Source organism: Anopheles gambiae, chromosome 3 (assembly GCF_943734735.2).
Source record: "Anopheles gambiae chromosome 3, idAnoGambNW_F1_1, whole genome shotgun sequence".
Taxonomy (NCBI): domain Eukaryota; kingdom Metazoa; phylum Arthropoda; class Insecta; order Diptera; family Culicidae; genus Anopheles; species Anopheles gambiae.
This window is the reverse complement of record NC_064602.1, coordinates 94,304,314-94,316,395: the sequence shown is the minus strand read 5'-3', so window position 1 is coordinate 94,316,395 and position 12,082 is coordinate 94,304,314. Positions and strand designations below refer to the sequence as shown.

The window sequence follows — 12,082 nt, the reverse complement described above, 5'->3', positions numbered from 1 at the left end:
TGGACTTCAGTTTAATACAAAATGTAAAAGAGACAAAGAAAAGATTGGAAGCTTAGGTAGGAAGAATAGCTACCACACATTTGATTATTTTTAATTTTTTGGGAAGATTTAATTTCTATTTAAAGAGCTTCTATTAATATTTGCTTTTGAAACTACTAGAACTCTCGCATTCAATTGCTTCTTGCCTTAGGCAATGTTTGCTCCAAACTATTTTCTCTTTTTCATACAACAAGAATACATATTGACACAAAAAAGCAACTCTACCATCAACCATTGTGTCAACAGAGCCGGCACGATCAAGTAACAACCAAAACAAATACCTTCGAGCGACCCGATCCTTTACGGTTACGGCTTTCTCGTTACCTTCTCTTGGCTATGAAAACATGTCTGCCGTTTTTTTTTTATTCTACTCATTCAGCAACACACTAGCCATTTGCCTCAATCTTTGTTTCTTTTACAAAACAAAACACGCCAACCCAGTGCCTCCTAACTTTCGACACACTTGTTCCTGTGTTTCAAGTGTTGTGCTCGAGCTGTGGATCTTCCCTCAAGCGTACCCAGCAGCAGCAGCACAGCAAGAAGAAAAAACATATGCAATCGACCAGAATGCTGCTTGCGTGGTTGTGAAACGTGGTGTAAAGTGTAGCACACACCGGCGCACAAAAGTTGGAAAAATATGTATGATAGCTCTTTGTGGGTCGATTTTGAGGATACTTTTTCCTCTTTTTTTTTTGTTAAGAACGAAAAAAAGGAAACACTTTCATAACACTAACATGAACACCACTCCTCCCACTCGCTCTCTCCTTATCAGTCGCGGTGCAGTAAGTTGCTGAAAGTAAGTGGATCAATGTTTCACCGAGCAGGCGGCGGCGGCTGCTGGTGCGTAAGTGCGGTGTGTGTGTGTGTGTGTGTGTGTGTGTGTGTGTGTATATGTAGGCCGACCCACAACACTTACCACGCCGGAAAAGGTATTCCCCTTACGCTACTCGCACGTTTTGATTGAGTGGTTTCGAGTGCCGGGGCCACATTCCTCCTCTTTCAGGGGTTTTTTTTTTTTGGAGTGAAGCAAGACAAAAAAAATCATATAATAGCATTAATGTAGCAACGGAAAACTAATGCGCCGGAATGGAGGCTGGGGTTGAGCGAAAAACCACGCCCGTCTGCCGAGGGTTCGCATTCGCTTTAATGCCGCTTTATGTTAATGTATGTCAATGCCTAATGGTTGACAATCATCTCCTTGCGCGGGGGCTGTGGCATGTTTTTGTCATTGTCGGGGGTCGGTCGATACCACTTTGGTCGATGAGACGAGACGGTGAGAAAGCAGAAAAAAAGCATAAGTATTTGAGACAATTTTGTCCTGCGGGAACACCAAAAGTACTCTTCTACCGTGTGCAATTTGTTTTGGGCGGCATTCTTTGTCGTCATCGCCGTCGTTGTCGCTCCCAAGAGCAAGACGTTTCCGAGAAAAGCAGCTATTGATGGTAATGATGATAATGGAGCAAAGAGAGAGAAGAGTGTCTGCTGGTGAAAATGAGGCGTGTTTTGAGGTAGCAAACCCCCCAAAAATGTAAGCAAAGACCTATTCTTATCCAGCGGCGGGACGAACCAGACGTTGCAGTTCGAAACCGTCGAGAAAATGTAGGTCGAACAGGAAGGTATCACATATCATCCGCTTGCTCTTGGATTCTGGTTACAAATTTAATGAATGTACTGTGTAGTGGTAATGAAAAGAATAAGAGGAAAAAGAAACGCTCTCCGACAAGTAACACAAGCACGCAAAACGTTGATCAATGAGCGATAGTATTTCACCATTTCTCATACGCCGCGTTGACTCGGTAACAAATTACCCCTCGGAATCGATTGAGGTACGCTGCTGCTCCACTCGGAAATTGTTTCAACCGATCATCTTGAAGATGCGCGATACTCTGACATTTTCCTTCACTGCTCCACCACTGTGCGTGCGCTCGACGAGTACACGAGTACGAGTTTCAGAGGGTGAGGACTGAAATATGATCCACTCTCGGCTTACGTTACGCGGTATATCTACTCTTGCGGCTTGCACTTGAAGGATGGAAGAAATTTGCATCCATCATGAACCATCATCCCCATTGCGCGCGTGTGTATGTACGTATCTATCTCTCTCTATCATGCACAAACAGCGCAATTTTCCCAGCGGGCTTCCATCCATCTCACTTTGAGAGTGGGAAGAAGCAGCCAGGATGCAGGGCGTGCGGCGAATGGCAAAGTTTAATTCATAATTCATCCCGCGACATGTTTATTTATATGAATTTAATCTGATGAACTCGACCGGCCCGGCAGCAGTGGATTGGCGTTGTTGCGTTGCATCGAAAAGTGCAACACAACACGCCCTGCTCTCTATCTCTCTCTTTCCGTTCCGTCGGTCGATTATTAAAAGCCATCATACCCGTTTGGTGGACGAGAAGAACAAGAAACAAAACCATCCGGTTGGTGCAGTAAGAGCGTCAGCGGAACGGAGGGAATGAAGTGGAGGGCCCATTTATTTTATTTTGATTTATGAACATTATCTGACGGATTATGATGTCGTTTTAATTCATCGACAACATATAGCGCGTTTGCATGTTGCAAGAAGCGAAACATGGTGCGGCAAGCTTTTTCTCTGTCTTGTTTTCTTCTTTTTTTGCCGTTGCTGGTTTTTGTGGACACCATTGAAACACACACACACACAGTGCGGTGAAGTGTATTTTCAGCTCTTTTTTTGATTGATGGTTGAAGTGGGTTTCGTTCGCATATTGCAGTCCGTTGCTTGATTGATGGATGCTAATCTAGCTACGTCTCTCCGATCGCTGTGGTTTTGAAACAATCCAGAGAACTAAGGCTCAAAATGGTGGGAAAGTTTAAATTAAAACTCTTCTACCAATGCGAATCGAGTTGGTCAAGTGTTGATGATGCAATGCACAGATTTGAATTACGGAATGCCAATAGGATTTAGTTGCCTTGCAAGTTGCCAATAGGATTCAGTTGCCAGTTAAATCTTATTTAGCTCTTTTCGAATGTTTCAGTTGTATGGCAGTTACCAATAGGATTCAGTTGCCTGTTTAATCTTACCTAGCTCTTTTTGAATGTTTATCGATCATTTTTGAATTTCGAAAAAAAAGTCAAACAGTTTTTTAAGCATTTAGGATCCAAACATTTGAACAATCACTCGTCAATATCAGACAAAACGACGTGTCACTTGCTGCTTTGCAAGGTAAAAGGTGCTACGTTTGCACTTTCAATGTGACAATCCACTGTAAAGCGCACCTTCATGGTAACAATGGCACGGCTTTGGCCAATCAAAATTCCATCCCAAACTCTCCTTAAAACCAACCCAGCAGTGTATAGCCCACCTCGAAAGTTTCCCGCTACCGTTTGCTTTACATTTTACTTCACCAATCACCTGACAAATTGCCAAAAAGAATCTTTTCTACCGGCACACACGTGCACCAAGCGAACATAGCTGAAAGAAGACAGGGATCGTAAGTTGTAAAGCCCTACCGGGGTAATCCACCGAGATCGGGAATAAAGTCGTAGTCGCTTCGAGAAACTAAAACGAAGCGGATGAAAGAGAGGACGACTAAAAGAAGAAGAAAATAGTCGTTCCGTGTACCAAGTCGATATCTTTTTATCAGTCACCTAAACGACGAGGGTCAAGTTTTGCTTCGGGCTCTGCTTTCTTTTTTTCGGATTTTTTTTTCGTATTTTCCCCAAAAGTTTTACAGAAAGGCTCTTGCTGCGTTGCTTGGAACAGCATAAAAAAAACACCCCCACCCGCGTCCGGGAAGCAATTTAAAAGCCGGATTTGAGAACTGTGCGGAAACAATCTCTCCCCGTGCCAAAGCGCGACCCCTCGGAGCAGTGTGGGAAAGAGAAAATAAATTTTACAGAAAATTACATCAACGGTAAAGGTGGAGAACGTTTCTTTTTTTTGTGTGGGGCTGTGTGTATTCTTCATTCCACCGGTCACTAATAAACTCGTGCAAAGGAACACACAGAGTGTCGGGAAAAGTTTTTCACACCTTCTATTGTGCTGCCGGGGGTGTCGCAATACCCAAAGTGTTGCCTCTCTCTCTTTCGCTTGTGAGTATGCAAAAAATGTGACATTTCATTGTCTCACGGTTTTGCAGAGACACCCGAGTTTTGCTTTGTTTTCCACCTCTCGAAGAGCTTTTCCCCCCAAAAAAAAACTGATACACAACAAAGTCAGCCCAACCGAGGGGGCAGGACGATGCAACAAACCAGCAATCCCTTGCGCAAAGCGAAAAGCAACATTACCGGGGTTTTATTATTTCATTCCACGAACTCACCTCGCTTTTTTTTTACATGCGCCCAGGTGTTATCTTGTTTTATGATCGTTTTTATCAACTCCGCCGTCCACTTCCGCTACAGAAGGGGCGAGCGCGCCTCCACGTATAGCTCTCTCGCGCCCTCTGTGTCGCCGCCCTCTCTATCGGCTTTCGGATTTAACGGCACCACCAAGATTTTACGCAAATTTAATGCACACTTTCACGCCGCCGCGTGGGATTTAGCCCGAAAGCGAAGCCAAGTTTTGCGGAACGGTCTTTCCTTTGGCCCGGGGAGCTTATTAACATGTTCTAATCCGCGGAAATCCGCATCGCATTAGCAGTGGGCGCGTCGGTGGCGAGGTACTTCTTTACCATGGTGGGTCGTGGGTTTTCGTGGTCACATGATCACATGATAAAGATTTAAATTTTTCATTTGCTCGGCTCGGCGATGTCTTAGAAGAAAAAAGTATGTTCTTTTCAGTGTCTAGCAAACGTTGTTGTGTTTGTTGGCTTCTAGCCTACACATTTTTTAATACACTGCGTACTGTGTGAGTCTGTGCCAAAAATGGGGCGGCGCAATGGCAGCATTTAAAAAAAAACCCCACATGCTAGCAGGCAAAAGTGTACCAAAAAGTGTCCCATTCATTAGAAGGTTTGCTCACAAAGCGCGAACAGTTCGGCAAACGAAACCGGGCAGTGTACGAAGGAAGAGACTGCGAGACAAGAAGCCCACATTAATGTAAATTAATTGTCCCTGACGGCGTAGCGCCCGATTATCATTGGATTGGGTTGTGATTTGCATTTTTGTGGGAGGTTTTATGGCAAGCATCACTTCCTGCATGCACCTCAATGGTTTAGGTCTTGTTTCTTTCTACAATAAAGTGTTTTAAAATTGTAAATATTAAATTTAATATCAAAAAACCCCTCTACAAAGCTGCCCACAATTTACTACAACGCTGGTTTATCCAATCCGGCTAACTAAATCATCGCTGCCTGCTCTCCCTGTGCGCGCTCTATATTACACGCCATTAATTTTTGCTTTCTAAAGAGTTTCCCAACTCCCCGGACCTCTTCTCTCCTTGTCCATGACAAATAGCTTCTAATTGTTAGGCGAGCAGCAGCAGTGCGCTTTCGCTTCGAGTGCCTCGCGTTTCCGTTTATAGCTCAAACCACAATTTATGGCGCTCTCCCGGAAGCGGGGGGTAAAAGAATGCACGAAACCAATAGCACATCCGACAAATCCCTGGCCCCTCTCTGTATTGGGGCTCTGTATTGCAGGAAAAGAGGTTAAACTTTCATCTGTTGACTCTCGGGACGCTTGGGAACGGCGAAAACACAGACGAAATGGCACGAGGGAGCCAACCGTTTTCTCTCGCTTCCTGTTGTTTCGTCGCTTCACTCCTTTCTTTTGTGGCTAACCAATTAATAACACGCCTCGAACGGTCTCGGTCGGTCGGTTCACACACACACACACTGTTTTGGCGCGCACCGGTGGGAATGAAAAGCGTCCCGAACGAGAGCGCCTTTGCCCGGAAGGTTTGTATTCGCGATAAACGCGACACCACACAATTTGTGCTGCCATGTGGGGGGTTGGTGCGTAATCAGGATTGGAGAGGGGTATAAATTCACCCTTTCGCGCATTGCATTGTGTGGCTGTTTGTTGTATGCTACTTCCGTGCCTCGACAAGCAGTGAAGGAAGCAGTGAAGGCAAAATGTTAAAGCGACGGAAGTTGATAACAAATTGCTGTTGGCGTGTTGTCGAAATGTTAAATAAAAACATGTTAAAGCATTACGTTACTAACTTTACAGCATTACTTTCGGAGTGTGACACACTAATCCTGTTCTCTTGACATACATTTTGGCTTATCTAGTATGACATACTTACGCCATGAATCCTTTTACATTTACATCATGCCATACTTGAAAGTAATTTGAAAATTCTATAGCTCCATCACACATTTTATCATCACAGTTTCAAACATACCGTTGCTGTAATGATTTAACCGTTGTTCCACTTTTAAACTACTTTAACCTCTATCTCGCTCCTGGTCTCGCTAAACCTCTCCTCATCTCACCCACCCGGGCAGACGGACGGGCCGGCACTATTTGTGTGAAAAGGAAACTTTTTTAATTTCATTTAAACTGCCCCTAAACGGAACCCATCGTCAGCGCCGCCGGGCCGGGGTAGTTATGATACTAAAACTATCCCATTTACAGGCACAGTTGTATCCTTCCCTGCTGCTGCTTCCTCACGACTTACCAACGGGGAGGGAGTGGGATTTAGTGTAACAAGGACACACACACACTCTTCCGCACTGGCACGATTTGTAGTCGGAATCTGTGTGTGTGTGTCGTTTTGCATTTATGTTTCCCGTTCCCCACATTGGCCTCCAGTGCGCGCCCACTGGTGCAATAAAGCGCAATTTATGTGCTACATTCGTGTATAGTGTATAGTGTTGGTTTCGCTCCTCCAAACAGTCCGAAATGGATGAACTTTCTCCTTGCCACGATCCCCGTGTGTGTCGCCTGCCCTGTGGTTCTGTAACAAATTTCCGCTTAGAAGCTGCATGAGCTCTCGGGGATCGTTTTACTTCCTGTTTCGGAACTCTTTTTTCTCCTCCCTCGTGCTCCTGCCTCTAACGCAAATGTCCCTGGATCAGCGAAGAGAGGAGGACCTAACTGCGAAAAGTTGGAGCTGGAGTGTGTATCATTTCATTAACACCCACCACCAACCAACCCACCAACCCAGCGCGCGTGTGTGTACGACTTTTGGCAAATTATTCATCCTGAAACTTACAACCCCAAATCCTCTTTACATTTTTGCCTTGCCACTGCTGCTGCTGCTGCTGCTGCTGGATTGGATTACGTTGGGCAACACACTTACGCAGAATCGCCAAAAGCTTGTGAAGCAATTTAGTAAATCGGTGTGTGCTCTTTTAAGTGAGAATTATCATCCTGAAAACTGCTGGCCCCTTTTGGCGAGGATGGACTTTTAAATTCCAATCATGGGAAGAAAAAAGGAAACGAAAACTGGGACCTTCACGATCGTTCACGTTCGTTTTAAAATGTAAAAGAAATACCCCGGGAAGACGTGTAAATATAAAAATACCATAACCGTTTCGCTCTTCTCGCCCCTAAACGATCGCATTATGCATCGACGCGTTTGCTTGTTTAGCGTGTTGGGGCAATTGATGAAGGAGCTTCACTTATCGCGCCCCACACACACACACCATGCCCGCAAACTGTTGCCGACGTGTTGGACGTGCTGGTTTCGCCGTGCAAGGGCGAACAAAAAAAAAGATAAATGCAACGCGTTACTTTCCACTGTGGGTTTTTTTTCGCCTGCGCACCCTTCTTCCCGGAATTGAAGAAACAAGCATAGCGCGGTGGAAACGTGATTTTTACGCGAAGCTTAAACTGACTTGAAAGTCGTTTACTGACGTCTTCTCTTAGTCGAGTGAAAAGAAAGGTGGAGGACTGTACTGGGAGGTGAGGTGTGTGCCGGTTTGCAGTAAAGTGTCGCCCGAGTGGCTGCTTGAGGGCACAACAGGAAAATGGGTGTGTGCTACGTGTGTGGTACGTAATATGTCCAAACGTAGCGGTTTAAAACAAGGCCCTCCCTCCCTCGCCCACTTGGAAGACGAGCCAAGGACGGATCCTTGACGAATCTCGATAAGTGGGATGCATGTTTTACATTGCACTTGCTTGCTGGCTGTGTTGACTCGTGATTGCTATCTGCTCGTGGGTGTTTGCTGTATGGGGTTTTTTTTCGAACGGAACGACATCGTTTCCTTGAAAACAATTTGACAGTTTAAAGCGTTACGCCGTGCAAGTATGCTGTAATATGTGTTCACTTGTCCATCAGGAGCACCTTCTGCTTTTTTATTCTAATTTTAATAAGCTTCGTTTTATGTTTACAGTGGCTATAACTCAGTATTGATTCATTAAATATAAGGTCTACGCTATGCGCCTGAAAGTATGCCTTATTTTTCTCACCGTCAGAGGGCAGGAACAGTATTATGTTGTTTGAATTGTCATCTTTGGTTGTTGTCTTTCTTAGCAAATCTTGTTTTTTTTTCGGAAATTGTACGATGTTTTGCGGTTTTTCTGTTTCTTATCTAAAGTATTGAAGCTTTCCAAGTTCTTATCATAAGTAATAGTGTTGTTATGCATTTGTTATCGTAGTTATAAATTGTAGCATTGCAATGCAATATACATCATGCCAAATAATTTATTTAAGACATCAATTTGGTTCAATTGGAGAACAAATATGAGCATTTTACTATCAAAGTGAACTCCTTACACCCTTTACTGTAGCAAATGCAATACCACCAAACGTCATATGACTCTCTGATCCTTTCATTAAAATCGTTTGTCAATTTCCGCTTGCACTATAAATTATGCGCTCCTATATGTTTTCCCCCTTTAGATCTGCCCTGTTCGAGCATGCACAGAAAATATTCTTCTCGAGAACGACATACACCCACACAGAGAAAGCCCGGGGATCGGGAAAGAAACGAGCAAGAAATGAACGATAAGCGGATTTTGAAAGATTTTGCATGCTTCCGAGAGCATCACCACAATCAGAGATTGCAAAGTAACGAGTAAACGGAGCAGAAGCACCATTCACGCAAACCGACACAACCCTTCTTTCCCTATCTGCTGCTGCGCTTGTGGTCGACGACCGCAGGCAAGAAACAAGCTTTTGTGGTTTAGAGTTTTCCATTTTGTTCCCCTTTCTTCCTAGTGTCACGAGATCCTTTTTGCAGCAAGGCAAAAGGGGCTTACCAGTGTCGTCGTACGACTGAAAGGACACAGCAAAAAAAAAAAAACGGGTCAATTGCATACGGCCGCCTCCCTTGCATTAGTTGACAAACACAATTTGCCATGTGTTGTGCATCGACCGAAAGGCATCCGGCGCCGTTGTGTGATCTTTTCGGAGCCGAAAAGTAATAAAAAGCTTTATTTGTTGCTCCAAATGTGAGAACACACGACACGTGACACGTGATTGTAGCGTTAGAAGTGTAGGTGCTGTGGTACACGACCCTGGGTAGGAGATGGGTAGGCAACTTTAGTTTCACGTCGCTGGAAGTTTTGCTTGAGTGAGTTGGTTTGGTGCGCCTCAAATGGAAATACTTTGCAAAACAAAAGCTCAGACAGAGAGAGCACTTTATTCAAAACATGTGGGCAACTGTGCGGTTCAATAATAATGTTGTGTACGAGCATGATGCACATTTGCTAATGCTTTTGCAAAACGTGGAATTTAAATATGTTGCCCTCCTTTGCTTGTTTTGTGCTGCGGATTTTGTGTAATTAGTGATAATTATTAGCAATTTCATAATTGCAAAAAGCGATTTACCACGATGGAAACATAAGTACTCATGTTTCGGTTTAATGTGCTTATTTCATTTTTTTTTTTTTTCATCATTTCAATAAATCCATTTCATTTCAATGGAGTGCGACACTCACACATCAACCAAATGACCACTCTATTTCCCTCTATTTCTCGCACAAAGCCTCCCAGCGCTGCCCGGTGAAACTCAATTTGAATTCGCTTTTGCAACACGCACTTGCACCGCGCACTGAACCGGGATGCACATTTTTCGAACATCAAAATAAATTCGATGCCTCTTGTTGCGCGTTCGCAATCGATCAGAGAGAGAGGCATCCACACACAACAAAAAAACCAGCGCGTGTGTCACTCGAATTGCGAAATAAAATGCTTGAATGCCACACCACTCTGCGCCACTACCAAGGCCTGGCAGTTATTTGGCTTGTCGTGGTGAATTGCCTGCTCCCGCTGTGTTAGTCGACGGTTCCTCAATTTTGGCTCAAAAATTGAATCGAATTCAGTGTGTGCGCGGTGTCATGTTTCGACTAAATTCGGATGCAAAACTCGGTAACTCCGACCGTCCGATGCGGGTGACGAAATGGCAAAATAAATTGTTTCCACTCTCCGTCTTTTCTGGCGGTGTTGTGACGGAACAGACAAAACCGATCTCGTTCGGAATGGTTTTGCAATGGATGTGGTATAAAGCACAATCGTCAATCCGCTGGGTTCGATTCTGGTGAACGATTAAAATAAAAAAAAACGCAAGCAAAATGACCCATTTGAGTGCACGTGTGCCTGTGAAAAACCACTTGAACGCGGGAGCAAAGCGTAACCTTTTGATTCAGGACGAGATCTGTTCCACGCGTGTCATGCCAAGTGATTGAATTGGAGATTTTTCATTTTTGTTTCTCTTTCTTGCACACACACATACACATGATATGAGAGAAAAATATGAATTTGTGAAGAATTTCAAGAGGACGATGGAGGCGCCTGGTATTCGACCGTTTTAACAGAGAGTGAAAGAGCACGAGGGCACAGCTTCGGTGCAACAGTTCTCTTGAGCCGTTTGATTGATGGATTGATCGCTAGGGGAGGGAGGTTGTTGGTATTTTGTTTATCGAACGCCACGTTTAAGGACACACGCCGGGTGTGTTTGTGTAATGTGGAGCAAGGTAGTGGAGGGCAACACAAATATTGTGCTGTGTTTTGACCGAACCGAACGTGTTGCGCTGTTTGCGCAAAGGTGCTCTGTTTTCCGTCTGTGAATTTCATTCACATTTTTGCCTTTGCTAGATTGACATTTTTCTGTCCAATTTCGAGAGGATTTTCAGATAAAAGTGCACTGACACTAAAACATGAAAACTATTTTTTTTACCATTTTTTTTTAGTTAACAAAAAACGCTCCGCCACATGCAACAGTTTCACCTTCGGGGGGGACCAAACCTCAAACTCATTTCTTATCTCCAAAAGCATCGTAAATTAATTCGTACATCATTTATTTTATGTGCTTCAGTCCTTCACAAACAAAACCCCAAAGATATAAGCGATTATACAATCCTCTCTTTCTCTCTCTCTTTCCCCTCTGTTCCCCCTAAAAAGCCAAATGAGTCTCAGCTAGCGAAAAATGAAACCGCTTCGCCTCGGAATGCAATATCGCTTCCGCTTTTCGGCGAATAACATCATCCATCTTCCGGTAGCACTTTTCCCAAAACCATTCCGGGAAGTGTAAGGATTAAAACAAATGAACCCTTTTATAAACTGCAGAGGGGACGGGGTTTTGGGTGACCGATTTTTATCATGATTAAGTTACGAGTTCGCTCTCGCTTCTTCTTACGTTGGAACACGTGCAACTACACACCTACCTCGCCCTCAGGTTTGCTCTCTACAAAACCACACAATTAACTATGTTCGCCGTTCGCTCTCGTTGCTCTGCAGCGCGTCTCTAATCGCAGATAGAGCGTTCCGGAGCTGCTGGTGTACGTCTTTTCATTTGTTTGCTTCTCTGCGAAAACGGTATCGGATCGGAGCGGCAAAAGGATGTTTTTGTGTTTGCTGGACAGAGTGGACGTTCTCCCCAGCTCAAGTGACAAATCGCTTGTTCGCGTTTCTAGAAGTAGAAGCATTTTTTTGTTAACGTTTGTCCATGGATTAGTCTCGTTCGTTGCTGCACTAGAACGAAGGTTGCGTGCAACATCAGTGCAAAACAAAGGCGATGGAATGCCCTTACGGAGCGAGCAAATGAGAAACGTTTCATCTTTCCTGCTTTTGCTTTGGTGCTGTCGAGGTTTCCGTTGCCTGATCCTGTTCCAATTTCACGTGCTTTCCAACGCGCGAGAGATCATTGCACTTGCAGTTGACAGAAGGTGTACTTTGCTTCTCCCAGCCATTCTATTCTCCATTCCCTTCCTTCCCCTTTCTCATCTGTAGTTGAGTGGCCGAGTAGAG

At 44.3% G+C, this 12,082-nt stretch overlaps 1 protein-coding gene across 22 annotated transcripts in view; it reads left to right on the top strand.

Annotated features, from left to right (window-relative positions):
• Positions 1-12,082, top strand: part of LOC1280613 (heterogeneous nuclear ribonucleoprotein L) — a 175,039-nt gene that overhangs the window by 152,399 nt on the left and 10,558 nt on the right. The window lies entirely within an intron of this gene.